Source organism: Coenobita brevimanus, chromosome 48, assembly GCF_032717465.1.
Source record: "Coenobita brevimanus isolate Jiangsu-jjx chromosome 48, ASM3271746v2, whole genome shotgun sequence".
In the NCBI taxonomy this organism is placed as follows: domain Eukaryota; kingdom Metazoa; phylum Arthropoda; class Malacostraca; order Decapoda; family Coenobitidae; genus Coenobita; species Coenobita brevimanus.
Genome location: NC_137001.1, coordinates 305,160 through 318,943, shown reverse-complemented (window position 1 = coordinate 318,943; position 13,784 = coordinate 305,160).

Genomic DNA, 13,784 nt, shown 5'->3' with positions numbered 1-13,784 from the left:
TTTTTTTTTTTTTTTTCCAGACAGGGAGACGATTTTTGACCATGGATTTCCACCATTAACCGAGAGGATTTTTTTTTTTTTTGGGGGGGGGATTGTGTTACATATTTGTAGATTTGTGCGTTCTGTGTGGTTGGTAGTTAGGCTGGTGGTGGTGATGATAGGTTGGTATTATTATTATTATTATTATTATTATTATTATTATTATCACAATTACTACTACTGCTACCTCTACTGCTGCTGCTGCTACTATTACTACTACTACTACTACTACTACAACAACCATTAGTATTATTATTGTTGTTATTATTATTATTATTATTATTATATCACTACTACTACTACCACCAATACTACTACTACAACTACTACTACTACGACGACGACGACTAGAGGTGTAACAGGCTCAATGAAGAGTGGTGGGCATGATATTAAAGCAGTGAAAAAAACTTTGGATGTATTCTTGGGGAGGGTAGATAAACAAGTCTCTGTTGACAGTATAAAGAATTTTATTTATAGTGTTTTTAATATTTCTGTAATAAACATTGAGAAACTGCAAATTAGATCAGAGGAGTTCCATGCTTATAAGATTACTGTACGAGCTACAGATAGAGATAAATTATTTAACGGAGATTTATGGCCAGAGGACATTGTTTTAGATAAGTTTTATAATAAGTCTAGGGGGACCTTAAACAAAGATTCGATTAAGATACTTATATATAGATATTTTTTTTACTGTCTACAACTTTTAATATTTTTTATTATCTTGACTTTTGTCTTCAGTTGATTTACTGACTACTGTGTATAGTATTTTTAACATTACTGTGTACTTTTGCATTCTGTTATACTGTGGGTATTTTATGGTTACAGAATATCTTAGACTTTATTATTTTATTGCATATTTTTTAATCTTTTGGTATTTTATTATTGGAGTTTTATATACATATATATGTGTGTGTGTGTGTGTGTATGTATATGTATGTATATGTGTATGTATATGTATATGTATGTGTGTATATGTATATGTATGTATGTGTCTATGTATGTGTATATATATATGTATTTATGTATATGTATTTTTTTTCACTATCTGCCTCCTTTTGCTTCAGTTTTTATCATCCTATATTGAACCTTTCTTTTTTATATTTTTCTTTCATAGATAATTTTAGATAGGAGTTTATTTATTTTTATTTTTTACTGGACTTTTTTCTGGTACTTTTAAGCTTCATTGTCTGTATTTTTTTTTTTTCTGTGCATTTTTAATATTGTAGTATAGAAGCATAATACTGTACCCTACATCATTATGGATATTACTATTTGTACTTACAACTGTTGTTCATTAAGGAAAAACATAGATGTGGTGCGCTCACTTGCAGATGGAAGTTATGATGTTATTTTTTTGCAAGAATCATTTCTTAAAGAAGATAGGCTAGGAGATATTGCTTTTATTGATGAAAGGTATATGGGTGTGGGATCTGCTGCTGGCTATTCAGAGAAATCAGTTAAATCATTTAGAGGAAGATGTGAGGGAGGGCTTGTTTGTCTGTGGAAAAAGAATGCTTCCTTTCAAGTTAAAGTTATATCTCTTGAAGCAAATATGATAATTTTGGAATTGTCAGTGAGAGGTTTCACAGTATTACTGGTAAATGTATATGTAAAAAGTGATGTTTGGGAGGATGTCACCCTTGAACTTTATTTGGAGTCACTGAGTAAGTTGGAGCAGGTTTTAATTAATTATAGCTATGATAATGTGTATTTTTTAGGAGATTTTAATGCAGACCCATTTATAGGTAGAGCATGGAATAATCTCAGCAATTTTATTGGGAGAAATGACCTGAAATGTTTTGATTATGATATGCTTGATATTAACACATTTACATTTATTCCTTACAACAACTCCTACACAAAATGGTTAGACCATATTATAGGTAGAGATTCCAAAAATGTTATAATTTCTAATATACAGGTGTTATATTCTTTTATTGGATCAGACCATTTACCAATGGTTGTATGTATGTACATAAATTGCCCTGAAGAATGCCTTGGTACATTTTGCCAGGGAGAAACAAGTGTTAGTGAGGACTTTTTAAATTGGAACAGCCTAAGTGCTGATGATATTAAAACAATAGAAAAAGATGTTAATAATGATTTGACAAGGTTAATTGCTCTTGAAACATTAAGTTGCCAGGTTACTGGATGCCAACGTAAGCAGCATATACAAGAACTTGATATTTTTTATGAGCAACTGATTTCTTCATTATCATCTCGTACTAAGAAATATAAGGGTATGAGGGTAAGAAAAAATAAACACAGAATTATTCCTGGTTGGAATAGAAATGTTAAAACACTGTATGAGAGATCACGCTGTGACTACATGGAATGGTTGAAAAAGGGAAAAGAAAGAAATTCAAAGGAGTACATGATGATGGTTGGTAGTAGGAAAGAATTTAAATTAGCACTCTCTAAGTGCAAGAAGGAAGAAATTAATGAAAGATCAAAGGCTGTGGAAGAAAAATTCTTAAATAAGAATATGACAGCCTTTTGGAAAGAAATCAAGAAACAAAGTAATAAAATAAGGTCATCAAAAGTAGTTGATGGGACCAGTAATGATAAGGAAATAATAAACATTTTTAATGGAAGAATGCTCAGAGGAGTTGGAGATGTTAGTAGTGGTGATGAAGAGGACTCCTTTCTCACAGTATTGAAAGAAAGGTGGAAAATTAAAAGAAAGTTTCATATATGCATATCAGTTGAAAGACTTTCTGTGTTAATTAAGTCATTGAATGATGGAATAGGGCATGATGGATTACATTCTTTTTACTAAAGCATGCTTCAGTGGAGTTTTTAAATATTTTAACACATTTTATCAACAGTTGTTTTACTCATTGTTACATACCTGTTGAAATGTTAAAGGGTGATATCACTCCCATAGTGAAAGATCTGAAGGGTAATGCAGCGGACTCTGCTAACTATAGACCAGTAATGGTTTCATCTTGTCTTTTAAAAATTTTAGAACTTCATTTTTTAAATATTTTAAGTGAGAGTGTATTTTTTGATTCCAAACAATTTGGCTTCTGTAATGGAATGTCTACAAGAGATGCTTGTTTTTTATTAAAAGAAACCATTAGGTCATATACAAAAGGAGGCAGAAAATCATACATAGCTTTTATGGATCTATCAAAGGCCTTTGATAATGTTGATCATTTTAAATTGGGTCATATTTTACTGGATAAAGGAGTTCCCCCTGACTTAACATTAACTTTAATGAGATATTTAAGAAACCAGTTAGCAAGAATTACATGGAATGGGAGTAAAGGAATGTATCATATAATTAATAAAGGAGTGAGGCAGGGAGGAGTTCTTTCTCCTTTACTTTTTAAACTGTACATAGATAATGTTTTAAAAACCCTGACGGAAACAGATGTGGGTTGCTGCCTTGGGGTTGTTAGATTGAATGCAATTGCATATGCTGATGATATAGCATTACTAGCTGATAGTGAAGAGCATATTCTATATTTGTGTGACATATTTGAACAGAATATTAATAGTCTTAATTTAAGAATTAACAATGATAAATCAAAAATTGTTATATTTCAACATAATAAGAAACAGGCACAAGGTATCCGTTATTTAAATTGTTATGAAGTGGTAAATGAATACAAATATTTAGGCCATGTAATTCAAGACAACTTTTCTGATAATCAAGATATTTATTTCAGATTGAACTCATTTTATGCTAAATTTAATTCAGTAATTAGAAAATTTAAGAACGTTAATGCACAGACGTTACTGTATTTGTTTAAAGCATACTGTGTCCCTGACTATGGTTTAAGTATTTGGAATATGAAAGATATGCTTAAAAGCAATGTATTCAGAAGCTTTGAAAGTGCATTTGCAAATGCTCTTAAGAAAATATATAATGTCCCAAGATTAATAAGTAATCATAGTATATCTAAGGCAGCAGGACTACTTTTACTTAGACACCATGTTGCCCTAGTGCAAGCTAAGGTATTGTAAAGCCCTAAGTAGAAAGAATAATGCGGTTTTTAGGTTATTTTATCAGTCCTCTGGCCACCATGTTCCTCATTTATTGAAATATTTTTATGATAAATATGAGATAGATATATTGGATAACTCTGTGGACATTATAAATGCCAGAATTCAGTGGGTGCAGAACCATGAGGAAATAAGTGGTGTGGAGTTAATGTAAATTTCGAAAAAGATGTATAACAGTTGATACTGAATGTGTTGGTATGCAAATTGTATATATTGAATTTATTTATTTATTTATTTTTTTTTTAATTAATGAAATTGGATCAACTCCTCGATCTGATTGTTAAGGATTTATTTATTGTAAATATTTTATTAAATTCAATTGTAAAGGAGTATCTATAGTATTTATGATGATGAAATGTATTATATTTTATGTATCACGAGATACGAAATAAAGACGATTGATTGATTGATTGACTACTACTACTACTACTACCATTATTATTATTATTATTATTATTATACATGCAACTTTACAACACACTGCTATATCTTCCACAAATATTGATGATGATAACATGCTATACTCTCTCCATTTTGAACACTCTCCTGTAACATAAGTATAAAGCTAGAATTTCCTCCCTCCCCTCCCTACCTCCCAAAATCTTTCCTTTCCTCCGGCTTCTCTCTCTCTCTCTCTCTCTCTCTCTCTCTCTCTCTCTCTCTCTCTCTCTCTCTCTCGGAGGTGGTGGTCTCTCTGTCAGTCCTCTAATCTACTGTTATATCCTCCAGAAATGCTATAATTATGTTAAAATATATCAACTGGCTATAAAAAAAAATTCACTCAGTGCTGGTTTGAAGATGATGATAATGATGATGATGATGATAATGATGATCGTGATGATGATGATGATGGTGACGAACATTTAGCCTGACATTTCCAACACCTGTATCTTTAAAATCAACATTCATATCTTAATGTTTAAAGTACAGTGTAGTAGATGACTGCAATGTCTGTTCACTGAAGATGATGGTGGTGGTGGTGGTGGTGGTGGTGGTGATGATGATGATGATGACTACATGGCAATTCACATATCGCCCTATTAAATCTATTGCCCTATCTTACCCCAATATTATAACTAGCATGTAAATAAAGGTAATTAATTGTCACATTTAAAAACCACATAATTTTTTAAAAGCACAATAATACCGTAACTTCTTAAATCAATACGAGAGAGGATTTTACGTTACCTTGGGGAAAACATCTACGAAAACACTCAATATCAACACCAGTCCATGAAATTATGTAATAATTAATAAATATTTATTTACGTCCAGTGAATTTGTGTATTGAGTAATTTCATGAGATCCCTAGTCAATTCGTGAAATGAGTGTGAATTGGGATGGATTAATTCAGGTTAGGTCAATTTAGGCTGCGGTTAGGATAGGCTGGAATAATGTAGGTTAGGCTTAGATTAGGGTATGCTAGGTTTTAAGTGAACGCTAAGTAAAGAGTTCATCTAAATTAATCTAACCTAACCTAACTAAACTTAGCCTAGATTATCCCAGTCTAAGCTAATCTCAGCCTATATTAACCTTACCTGAACTAATCCATCCCAATTCACACTCATATCACGAACTGACCAGGGATCTCATGAAATTACTGGATACACAAACTCACTGTAACATATATCTAATGAGATGTAAATGTTCGCACTCCTGCCTCAAAATATTTAACACCGAGGTCACGCCACTGATGTTTAGTAAGAATAACAAGTTTAATGAACAGTACACCGACGTGAGTGCAAATTCACGGACACACACACACACACACACACACACACACACACACACACACACACACACACACACACACAAAGCTTAAAGTTGTAAAGCATCTGACAAAAAAAAAAAACTTAAACATAAAGGGGCACCGAAAAAAAAATCCATTAAATTAAAACAAGAAATTAAAACAAATATAATTCATGGGGATAACATCACTCTAGACCATACGTCAAGGAAACACTTGTACCCAATGAATTTGTCTGAAAAAAAAAAGAAAACGAAAAGCTGAAGACACACAGAAAGAGTGAATGATGAGTAAATTGGTCAATGAAAAAATCACTGACATAAAAACTTAAACAAAAACTACTACAGAATTAATTTGTACGCAAATTATAATAACGTATAAGTTTAAATCAGTTCTTGAAAAAAAACAAAACGAGGAATTAATTACACCTTAAATATATGGAAAAAAAATAACGAGCATGAAATCAATTCGCGAAATACGTACGGTAACAAAAATGAACTGTGTATTAGTTCACAGGAATAAACAAACGACAACAGCTGCCAGTAAAGAATTAATAAGGAAAAGAAAAACAAGGAAAACAAGCACGGGAGCAAAATGAATAAGTAACGAAAAATAAAATCATCAATAAACAGTAACCAACACAAATGCATCAAGGTAATTAGGAAATATATAATGATCCTTACGCTCTCTCTCTCTCTAAACCAAACGTAAACAAAGAGTATCCGTCCTCTTCTCTGCCTGTAATGAGAGTGTGTGCGAGGAAACGAACTGCGTGCGGAGAGTGCGTGCGTGTGTTTGAGGGAGAGGAGGAGCTCAGGCACTCGTACACTCAGGAGCGAGTACTGTGCGTACGACCGTACGATGCCGCGGATGCTGGGTAACTGGAGCTGGCGACGGCTGGGCCTTACCCTCCCTAGCTCTCTCTCTCTCTCTCTCTCTCTCAGTTTATTCTCCTATACCGTCTCATCCCTCCATCTTATGCGCTCTCTCTCTCTCTCTCTCTCTCTCTCTCTCTCAGCTTTTAATTTTCTCAACTCTTCCCCACGGCCTCCTTATCAGCCGTGTTATATAAATATTTTAATTAACCCCCCAAACAGCATCCCATTTTCTAAGTTTTATTCCCACTCTCGCTATACGATATAATTACGTGTAGATGAGACTGTCTTTAATTACGGTGATTAAATACAGTTTCATTAACCCCTTCATTATGAGTAAATACACCTTCAATACGAGTAAATACACCCCTTCATTATGAGTAAATACACCCTTCAATACGAGTAAATACACCCCTTCATTATGAGTAAATACACCCCTTCATTATGAGTAAATACACCCCTTCAATACGAGTAAATACACCCCTTCATTATGAGTAAATACACCCCTTCATTATGAGTAAATACACCCATCATAATGAGTAAATACACCCATCATTATGAGTAAATACACCCATCATTATGAGTAAATACACCCATCATTATGAGTAAATACACCCCTGTATTATGAGTAAATACACCCTTCAATACGAGTAAATACACCCCTTCATTATGAGTAAATACACCCCTTCATTATGAGTAAATACACCCCTTCATTATGAGTAAATACACCCATCATTATGAGTAAATACACCCATCATTATGAGTAAATACACCCATCATTATGAGTAAATACACCCATCATTATGAGTAAATACAATGAAACATCGGATCGCAATGAAACATGGCATATTCCCTGAAATCTGGTCAATGATAAGACAGACTGAGGGACGGGGTGGGGGGGAGAAGGGGTAGCTGCTCGTGAGATGTCCACTTGACTAAGCAGACGAATATGCATATTTACTTGAGAGTGTTTTGCTGTCGCATCAGTTTACATTATGCTTTCTACCTTTACATCATCAGTAAGTTTCCTATCTTTTTAGTTTCGAATATCTTCTTACAACTTACAACAGAGCTATGACAAGGTATGGACTGTGGGATATTTAAAAGTAACGATGATATATAGCTTCTTCACCCGTGCTTACGTGTTATATTTCATTGGAATTCTGATGTTTCCCTCGGTTATATTTTACAATATGGCATTAATGACACAACTTGCCTTAATTTGCCTGAACATGGTGAAAAAGAATCAAGGTATATTTATAAAACTTTACCTGGACGTGTTTTGTTTTGTTCCGAGAATTCAGAATGTCACACGTATCTCGGCCATCTGATAAATCTAGTAAGACCCCATTTTTAAATTACTCTATGCAAATAACAATATACAGTATCTTATTTGGACAATCATATCAACCCATATAATATAAATAATTTATAATGCATCGTTATTAATGAATGCACTAAGACAACCAAGCAGCTGCCAGGTTTCAAAAGCTCAAGGTTCGTCTCTTCTCAGATCAGATCAAACAGGCTGTAATAGGAGGTTACTGGGTCTTGAGGTGTTTAATACTATCATGATTAGCCCTCTCACGATCTGGATAATTTCAGTATTGTCTTAGAGATTCAGATTCAGATTCAGATTTTTTATTATCCACCAAAGTGGTTATTACACAAATTACAATGAATATTCAGTAATTACAAATAGGTACACGAATTACAATACTTGCAGATGCATAAGTCTCCTACAATTATTATATGTGGTAATATAAAATTTGATAAATTGTTTACCACTAAACCTCAAAGGTAAAAAGTTAAAATAAAAGAGACACACATACACATACACAAAAACGTAAAAATAAAATAAAATAAAATAAAGTAAGATAAAAGTATAAAGTAAAAGAGACATACTAGAGAGTAAATTTTTTAAAAAGATGACAATAAAAACCTAAGTCTAACTTAAACATTATTTGTTAGCAGAAATTCCTTAAGTCTAGCTTTAAAAGTGTTAAGAGAGGGCGCGTGTGTGAGGGAGGGCGGGAGGGCATTCCATAGCTTGGCTCCCAGCACAGCAGTGCGCCTGTCTCCACTGTGTGTCTTAGTGCGCGGCACATACAAGCTGTGCCTCTGTCTGGTGATGCTGCTGGTGACAGCTTGTCTACTGCTTAATGGTAAAAACCAGTCTGGATAAAATCCTCGTAAAATTTTAAAAATAGTTACACCTACGTCAAATACATGTTTCTGCTTTAATCTTAGCCATTTCAGTTCCCTGAAAGATGGAGATATATGGTCATATTTCTTTACTCCTCCCACTGCTACCCTTGCTGCAAAATTTTGCAATTTCTGCACCCTAGATATTACCGTGTCACTTGTAGTCCCCCATATGCTAATGCAATACTCAATTAAGCTTAGAACGAGTGTCTGTACAACAATGACTCTGGTTTGTTTATCTAAGCTGTCACCTATTCTACTGATATACATTAAAATACCCATAGCTTTTTTATTTAACTCGTTAATGTGGCCATCAAAAAGCATAAAACGGTCAATATAGACTCCTAAGTTTTTCACATGTTTGCTTGGGTATATGATGTTCCCATTAAAATTTATCGTTGTGTTTGGTGGAATGTTAGATAACAGCTGACGATTTCCTATAAAAATACATTGAGTTTTAGAGGAGTTGAACATCAAACCATTCTTTAGAAAATAATCTCGACATTTAACATGAGTGTCCTCAGTGTCTTTAATGATTTGATTAAGATCTTCTATAGTTCCCGAGTGCAAAAATTGTGTATCATCAGCATATTGTATCAGGAAACAGTCAACGTGTGCATGTAAGTCATTTACATAGATGCCAAATAAAATTGGACCAAGGATCGAGCCTTGTGGGACCCCATAACTAATAATTTTCTTTTTAGATATGTTGTTTTCGAGACGAACTGACATACTTCTATTCTTCAAATAATTATCGAACCAAAAGCAATCAATATTTAATAAAGAACATTTATTTAGAAGGATATTATGGTTAACAGTATCAAATGCCTTGGAGAGGTCACACAAAGTTAACAAGGATACTTTCTTGTTGTCCATATTTTCATATAATTTATCTGTGACGGTAGTAAGGGCCGTCTCAGTAGATAATTTGGGTCGAAAGCCATGTTGACTCTTAGACAATAAATTGTTGGATTCTAAGTAAAATGACAGCTGTTTAGCAACAATTTTTTCCAGTACTTTAGATATGATGGGTAGTATAGATACGGGTCTATAATTATTCACAGTGTCAGAGTCACCATTTTTGTATATCGGGACAACCAGTGCGTGCTTCCAGGTCTCAGGGAACACTCCCGTCACCAAGGATGTGTTGACTATACACGTGAGGAAAGGAACTATGACACATAGCGAGTCCCGGAGAAACAGTAACCCTATACCATCAGAGCCAACAGAGCTGGTTGCATTAAGATCTTTGACTGTTAATATAACGGTGTTAGTATCTACTGGTTCTGGTCTAAAAGCAGAGACAATATTGATATTAGAGTGAGGAAGTTGGACGACAGATTTACCTTCATTAGTTAGTTCTTTCTGTGAGCATTTAAAAGTGGATTCTCCAACACTAGAAAAGAAATGATTGAACTCTTCGGCTTTCTCACTTAAATTATCAAAATTATAGGCATTATGTTTATTTTTCTGACTAGGGATAATTTCTCTAATGACGCTCCATGTGGCCGAAGTGTTCCCTTTACTGTCTTTAAGACGGTCGTGGTAGTGATCCGTCCTAGTTTTATTAATTAGTTGCTTTACCTGTTTCTTGGCTATCTTGTAACGTTCCCGTAACCGTGAATTACTTGTGTCGATTTTAAGCTCTCTTTGTAAGTTATTACGTTCCTCCATTGCCTCACGGATATCGTCATTCATCCATGGTGTTGGTTTTCCTTTCACTGCTCTAGTTACAAAAGGGGCACACATATTAAGACAATTAATAAAAACGTCATTAAAAATGTCTACTTGTTTGTTGACATTGTCAGTTAAAAATATATCATTCATATTATGAACATTGTCAAGGAGGAGCGAGCTACTATCAAACGATTAAATTCTGTTAATTGTAAGTCACACGAACTAATAATATTAAACTCCGAAGGAAAAAATTGCAGAATGATAACAAATAAGTAGCTGCCTGACGATATGAACAGGGTGGCTAGCAAAACAAGGAAACTATTAAATCCTCTGTATACAAACAATGCCACGCTGCTTCCTTGCGAAAAATGTTTTTATGGAAAAGTACAATATTATCTGGATGTCTCTTGGCAGCGGTGACTGAAGAAAAATGCAGAGAAGAATAAGCAAATGATGATGAGAGGTGAACCATTACCTGATAAACAGATGACTGGAGGCGCACTCTGGATGGGTACAAAGCTATGGGTATTTTGAAGTAGATACAGAGGAGAAAATATACTTGTAACAATAAGGAGCACTCAAAGAACGTAACACCCGCGCCCTGAGGTTACTCTAAAGACCGAATAATTTACGTACCCTTGTGACCTTGACCTTCGACCGTCCTAAAAATAGAATAGCCCCATCCCTCATCAGTTCCACAAATCCGGGTCCAATAACGGGGCTTCTTCCTTTCCCTAGCACTTCTTCGTGACTAGCAACATTCTAGCTTTAAACTCGGTACAACTCAGCACTGAATATGGGGAGAGGGCTATTTTGGGCCAGGTTTAAGTGGACAGAGTATTGTAATGGCAATATATCTTTTAATCTCTTACTTGGCGGTGTTGTGGAAATGACGCCCCTTCAGCACGAGGCCTTTCCTAGATAAAAATCCCTTGTTGACGGCAAAAGTAAAGAGTAATTGACGTCTGTGAACTCATCAATGGTACTGCAACTCCAGCCTCTTACGGGTTGATATTGCGGGATAGAGGAGTTGCAGTGTGTGGTGGTGTGGTGTGTGATGGTGTGGTCTTGTGTAGTGGCGCGTGGTGTATGATGGAGTGGTTTTGTGTAATGGCGTGTGGTAGTATTGTGGTAGTGTGCGATGGTGTTGTGCTGGGTAGTAGTTTGAGGTGCGTGGTGTGTGTTGTGCTATGTGTTGTGTTTTGTTGTATGTAGTGTGTGATGGTGTGCTGTGCAGTGGTTTTGTGGTGTGTGACTTTGCGGTGGTGTGTGGCGTGTGATGTGTGACGTTGTGGTGGTATGTGACGTTGTGGTGGTGTTTGGCGTGTGATGTATGGTGTGCTGTGGTGTTGTGGTGCTGTTGTGTTGTGGTGTGGTGTGGTGTGTGGTGTGGTGCGGTGTGGTGGGGCGTGTGATGTGTGGTGTGCTATGGTGCGGTGGTGTGGTGTGGTGTGATGTGGTGGTGGTGTGAAATGAACGCCTTGCAGTGGGACCCTCAAGTCTCCCACGAGTGATATACCATCGAAAGTTCAGTCTCGTTGATCTGAGCTAAGCGAGAAAAGTAGCAGACAGACGCAGCTGGTTACTGCCAGCCAGGCTAACTTCACCAAGGTCTTGTTAATTACGGTACGGTACTTCTAAAAGGAGAGAAACTGGGGGAAGTTCGGAGGCTGTAAATAGTTGCAGACAGACGTTCCGGCGAGAGCTGAGGCTGGAAGTAGAAGAATTATATCAAGTTGCCAGATACACTTGCACAAACCAACAACTTTTTTTTTTTTTTTTTTTGAGAAAAGAAATACTGTTGGACTTCAAGTAAACACAGATAATTTAGCTTTGTTGTGTGTGCTACGAGGAGCCAGAGAGAGAGCCATACATAGACAGACAGACAGATGGATAGATAGACAGACAGACTGACATACACGGACACAGACAGACATATATTGGTAGATATAGACAGACAGACAGACAGACGGATAAACATAGATTGACACAGACGGCAGACAGAAAGTGAGAAATAGATAGATGAAGATAGGCGGAGGCTGAATCGGTAGAGAGGCGACCTGCAGTCCTAATGGACCCAGGATCGAATCCCGGCTGGGGTAGGGAACAGTTTAAGGATTTGAATTTCATAAAATCAGCCTTTACTGATCTTCCAAAAGACCCACCAACATGTAAAAATACCCCCGCTAATATCAGTACACCAGTCCTGTATGAGACAGCCCTAGTATGTATTCAATATGGACTGTGGGTGTTAGCGCCGAAATGGTGACATGTGGTGTGTAGGACTACTGGGCCCTGGGATAGGTCGCGAAGCCTTTATCCAGAATCGGACACATAAAAAAATAGATCGATATAAATGACAGAGAAAAAGGTAGATAGATAGACAGACAGATATAGATGGCAGATAGAAAGGAACGTAGATAGATAGATAGATAGATAGACAGATAGAGACGGCAGATAGAAAGGCAGACAGAAATGCAGAGAGATAGAAAGATTAGACAGATTACCTCAAGATAGAAGGCTTAGTGTTTGGTACGCTTTGGAAACATCTCAACAGTGTACAAATCAGACGAACAAATTGATTAATCTTCCACTGCTTAGTAAACTCGTGTGTGGCCACCAAGATAAATTTATTTTGCTCTAGTCAGAACAGTATCTTACGTGCGTGTACAGCCTGTAAGACTGATACAATATATAGAGGTGAAAGACTAGTATATATGTATTAGTAAAGGTTTTACTGACGTGTTAGGACTTACAGGAGAGCAGGAAGAACCATTAAAAAACTAGAATGGCACTCAGTAGAGCGCATACCTCCGCCAAGGCCCGTCAGCACCCAGGTCAGCAGTTTTTCCATTGTCGCTATTGTGATATGCAGCTGTTGCAAAATGTGTCTAATACAGCTTCTGTGAAATGCAGTTATTGCGCAATACAGCTATGATGTAATCCTCACCTTTGTTATTAGGTACAGCTCTGCAAGTCTGTAGCCCTATTTGTTACTGTACGGCAGCTGGAAGAAGACTACCCCCCTATAAAAGCATATTTAAATCCGCTAGATCCGGAATTTTACATGGATCCGCGCCAAACTACACATTCGTAGCTACCAACAGCCTAAATATGCCTGATTTTTTTTTTTTCATCAAGATCCATGCAATGTTCACTGAAAAATATTACAAGAATGTCGAAAAACGCCATATCCCGCAATATTAAAGAAACTAAAAAAAATAAAA